Source organism: Triticum aestivum, chromosome 7B (assembly GCF_018294505.1).
Source record: "Triticum aestivum cultivar Chinese Spring chromosome 7B, IWGSC CS RefSeq v2.1, whole genome shotgun sequence".
In the NCBI taxonomy this organism is placed as follows: Eukaryota; Viridiplantae; Streptophyta; class Magnoliopsida; order Poales; family Poaceae; genus Triticum; species Triticum aestivum.
This window is the reverse complement of record NC_057813.1, coordinates 358,770,308-358,775,732: the sequence shown is the minus strand read 5'-3', so window position 1 is coordinate 358,775,732 and position 5,425 is coordinate 358,770,308. Positions and strand designations below refer to the sequence as shown.

The 5,425-nt window shown below is 41.6% G+C and overlaps 1 long non-coding RNA gene across 1 annotated transcript; it reads right to left on the bottom strand.

The window, feature by feature from the left end:
• Nucleotides 1-1,488: 1,488 nt before the first annotated feature.
• LOC123160478 (uncharacterized) lies at nt 1,489-3,131 on the bottom strand. The gene is made up of 3 exons (XR_006480236.1): nt 2,210-3,131; nt 2,042-2,086; nt 1,489-1,965 (listed from the first exon to the last, which is right to left on the bottom strand). It is a non-coding gene; the product is annotated as an uncharacterized lncRNA (long non-coding RNA).
• Nucleotides 3,132-5,425: the final 2,294 nt, after the last annotated feature.

Below are 5,425 nucleotides of genomic sequence, written 5' to 3'. Positions count from 1 at the left end.
CAAGACCAAATTTTGCTTATATGAATGGCTAGTTATGCCAATGGGCTTATCCAAAGCACCCGGTACTTTCATGCTAGTAGTGCACTTTGTTCTTCGTCCCTCTATTGGTGTATTTGTTGTGGTCTATTTTGATGATATTCTTGTATTTAGCAAATCCATCAAAGATCATGTCACCCATCTTAGAACCGTGTTGCAAACCCTTAGGAAGAGCTCCTTTATGCTAATATGGACAAATGCATTTTTGGTGTTGATAAGCTTGTTTTCTTGGGTTTTGTTGTATCTTCTAAGGGTGTTCATGTAGATGAATCTAAGATCAATGCTATTAAAACTTGGCCCCAACCAACCAACTTGCAACAAGTGCGTAGTTTTCTTGGTTTAGCCGATTTCTATCGTTGCTTTGTGAAGGATTTTAGCACATTGCTTCACCTTTACATTCTTTGAGTAAGAAAAATGCGCCATTATTTTGGGGACCATCCCAAGATACCGCATTTAATGAGCTTAAGAATTTGCTTACTCATGCCCCCGTGCTTGCATTACCCAACTTTGAAAAACCTTTTGAGATTCATTGTGATGCTAGTGGTAATGGCATAGGGGGTGTGTTAACGTGAAAAAAGCGCCCCTACTCACCTTTCTCATTGCTCACAGTATCATTTACCAGGGGACGGACCATGCAGAAAATTTAAAATCCATCCACACACATGTGGCAACTTGCGATGGATACAAACTTATCCTAGTCCAATGGGTTAAAAACATATCCTGACCCGCAACCCGCCCATGTCACGCACATGTCATCTCTACATGAATATGAGCATTATATGATGCAACATGCCAACCATGACCAAAATATAATGATGACATCCAAAATAAATTGATGTTGTAACATTCCAAACCTCTTTGCAAGATTTGGCGAAAAAAGAATCATATCAAATAACACATAATAATATCTTGAAGATAGCAATCAAGACATTATATTAACATACAAAGGAGGATTTGTAGCACCAAGGTGCTCCACCCCCTATATGAACATTAAGTTCAAAAAATCACCAGAAAATTTTATTCTTTGGGGGGATTTTGGGATATCAAACTTGGGCGTTGAATCTACTTTCGTATGAAATTTCTTGAAAAAATACCATGAAATGTATCCATGGCAAAAAAAAAAAGATAGAAGAAAACTATGCACGTAAAAAAATGTTTGGACAGATTTTAGTTTGGACTATATTTCCTTTGCCACTTTTTTCACGAAACTTCACCCGGGAGTGGATTGGGCACCCGGGTTTGATATCCTCAAATTCCAGAGTTTTTTAAGTTTAATATTCATAATATAGAGAAGCACCCGGGAGCTCTTGTGTATTTCCTAACATACATACTATAACTTGAGCACACACTTATATGTGGTTTCACGAGAAACAAGAATGAAGTAGAAGTGGTTAACTAAATGCTTTGTTAAATACGCACACACAAAATAAATCTGGGTATATTCAGACAACGGGAAGAAAACTGAGCCCTTAGAGGGTCTCTAGTATATTTACAGAAGGGAAAAAAATGAACAACACTTGCAATACATTTTGTACCGAGCAAAGAAACAAAATGTACAGTAAAAGATGTTTTGGAATCATGTGTATAGAAAATGGGCGACTGCACATGTACATACATACACAAAATTAGTACTGGACCTCTTGTAACTCCAGGTCGTATGCAATAGAGACAATCCTAAATAACTTACAACTATGCAATTGTGGCATTGTTCAACAAAAAGACAGCTTGGCACCACCCAAAAAGACAAGAATTCTGTGCAAAAACTTCAGTGGCACGGCGACATGACGTTTGGTCAAATTACAGGGACAATCCATTGAGTAAAATCAACAGAAAATTGTTCAGCCTGCTCCATAGCTCCTGGACTTATTTCAGCAACAGACAATTCTAGATCAGTAGTCTTCGGTGAAGCCTGCTTCAGTACTTATTTCTCTATAGAGTATACTGAGAGAAATTAGTGTGATTTCTTTGAAACAAACTAACACAAGAATAGACGCAATGGCCTCACCTCGTCAGCGACCCCTTCCTGAAGCTGCCTTCTATATCCTGAAATCTGCAGAAAAAATCAAAATCAAAATCAAAATCAGAGACATGATAGAACAACATTACCTTGCGAAATATGCACCTAATCGAACAGGAAGCAAACTTATCATTAAAAGATCCATCACACACATACCTGCTCTGCTTCTATTGGCAGCTTGGCATCGGAGCTGTCGGGAACGAGTAGCTCAACACTGTTAGAAATATTGCGCGGCCTAGTCATGGCAGTCCTGCCGCTGCTAGCCTCCATGGCCAGCACAAAAAAGGGCATGTCGTTGGAGCTTGAGAACTAGAGAGGCAGAGATAACACTAAAGGGAATAACACCGACAGAGCAAACAAAGTAACTTACAGCCCAGTTCATCTTCCTTATTCACCTAGGCACGCTGATCTCTGCACTCGCCGGTGCTAGCCGTCATCCACAAGACAACGGGCATGAGGAGCAGCATCACCGATCCATGGCTTTGTGAGCCGCATATAAGTCCCGCCCCAAAAGACGGAACCAGGGAGGGTTCCGGTGCATCGGCCTGGGGTAGACCAAGTGATCCCTTGACCAGCGGTAGCCTACGACGGAGTGGAGCCGCAACTCAAACCACTTCGCCCGCAACAGTGTGCAGCTGTCGGCCGTCCGAGGCGACCTGATCTGGGAATCCCTCTCCACAAATCCCAACTTCTATACTATTGTGCACCCCCATCACCGACCAAACCTCGCTGGATAAGAGAGAGGCCAACCTCCCTAACCCCACAGTGCCACCGGCCGGAGGGAGCACCGCAGAGACGGGAAAGGAGCCAGGGGGAACCTTATCCCATAGCATTGACGTCGCCCCTGCCTGCCCGCCAGTGCCAGAATAAAATCCTAAAACAACATTATCTACAACCGCATCACGGTCGTACACTGTCCCGCACACCTCCGAGAGCCCGACGGCTTACCGGAGGCGATGGAGACCAGCGGAGGCAGCCCGCCTGGAAACCGCCTCTCGCGTCGGGAGAGAGACCGAGAGATTTGCACCGTGTGTAGCGACTTTGATCTTTAGGAGGGGTACTCGAAACTTCTGTTTCTTTCCCGAGAGAAATAGAAACAAGTAGTCCGTCTGACATGCGGGGTGCTTCTGCAAAATGTTGTACAAGTGGCTCAAGCATAACTTATCTCACTCTCAGCCGTCCGTTTCAGATCAGATGGCACATATGCCACAAAAGCAGGCACGCCGTCACCACCAACTCGCATTTTTATAGGAGTAGAGATAGAGAAAACTATGATCCCCGGGTTTACTTTTATCATGTATTAAAATCCAAAAATACCTTTCAACAATTTATCTTTACTTTATTTCATTTTGTGTTTTATTATCTATTTAACACTACGAGATTTAATCCTTACAATTAACCACCGAGAGATCGGCAATCCCTTGTTTGCGTTGGGTGCACGTATTTGTTATTTTATGTGTAGGTACTGCTAACAAGGTGTTGCATGGTTCTCCTATTGGATTTATAACCTTAGTTCTTAACTGAGGGAAATACTTATCTCTACTGTACTGCATCATCCTCTCCTCTTCGAGAAAATCCCAACATAGCTCACAAGTAGAAGGAAGAATTTCTGGCGCCGTTATCGAGGAGAAATCACCAACATCTATGAGGTAGCTACGCATAAACTTTGATCTCCTGTGATGTAATTTAATTTCCATTTCCTCTCATTTTCATCTCCCCCACTTCTAAAACGTTTTTACAAAAAAAGAAAAAATAATTATGTTTGCCTTTTTGCTTCCTTGCTTGTTTTATTTGCTTTCTTGTGCACACTTAAAAATAGAAAATTAAAGCGAAAAATTAAGGTGACAATGGATCCACTTGATGTTTTCTACTTGGATAATCTTCAATCCATATGTGCTCGTGCTGAAACCCCAACTAGTTTAGTTGAGGGGAAATCATTACATGAGCATGCTCATTTTGTGCATCACTGCTTGTCTCAAAAAGAGAGACTCTTATGGAATCAAATAAATTGTTTGCTATGCTATGCTTGGAATCTATGTGAAATTTAATATTTTACTTGTTGCTCGGAGAACCCTAAAAATTACCTTTCCTACCTATGTGAGTTTAATGATAATGAAATCTTATCTTCTTATGCCAAAGGTGTTTATAGTTACTATGATATCAAACAAATTAAAGAATTTGTCGCTTTTAAGGGTGCTTATGAAGTTGCTTTCTTTGATTGAAAAGTATGATATTACTCTCTACAAATCTGAAAATTTTTCCATACTTGAATATCTCTATGAAAACTATGCTTTTAATGCCTATGTTAGTGAATTCATTAGGAGAATGTTTGTTGCTTTGGAAGAGAATAATGATATGCATGAATATATAGATAATTATGATTCCGTTGATTTGATTGAAACATCCTCCTGATACGTCTCCGTCGCATCTACAATTTCTGATTGTTTCATGCCAATATTATAAAACTTTCACATACTTTTGACAAAAATTTATATGATTTTATTGGACTAACATATTGATCCAGTGCCCAATGTCAGTTCATATTTGTTGCATACTTTTTGTTTCGTGGAATATCCATATCAAACTAATTCCAAACATGATAAAAATTTAGGGAGAATTATTTTGGATTATATGTGATTTTGGGAGTTGGAATCATCGTAAACGGTGGTCCACGGCCTCCACCACCCACCAGGGCCCGTTGGGCACCCCCTAGCACACCTAGGTTCTTGTGGGCTCCCCGTAAGTCGGTTGGCCTCTTTTTGGGGCACAAGAAAGATAATTTATGGAAAAAAATGTGTAAAGTTTCAGCGCAATCGGAATTACGGATCTCTGGGACTTTAAGAAACGGTGAAGGGCAAGAAAATAGGAATGCAGAACTAAGGAGAATAGAGGGATTGATCCAATCTAGGAGGGGATCCTGCCCCTCCGCCGCCATGTCAACCATGGACCAGAGGGGGAACCCTCCTCCCATCTAGGGGGGAGGCCAAGCAAGAAGGAGGAGGGGGCTCTCTTCCCCCCTCTCTCGGGGGGCGCTGGAGCGCCGCCGTGGCAATCATCATGACGACGATCTACTCCAACAACTTCGCTGCCGTCAACACAAACTCTCTCCCCCTCTTTGCAGCGGTGTAACCTCTCTTCTACCCGATGTAATATCTACTTAAACATGGTACTCAATGCTCCCAATATTCTATGGCTATCTTATGATGTTTGAGTAGATTCGTTTTGTCATATGGGTTGATAGATGATCATGATTGGTTTGAGTTGTATGTTTTATTTTCGTGTTGTCCTATGGTGCCCTCCGTGTTGCACAAGCGTGCAGGGATCCCTGTTGTAGGGTGTTGCAATATGTTCATGATTCGCTTATGGTGGGTG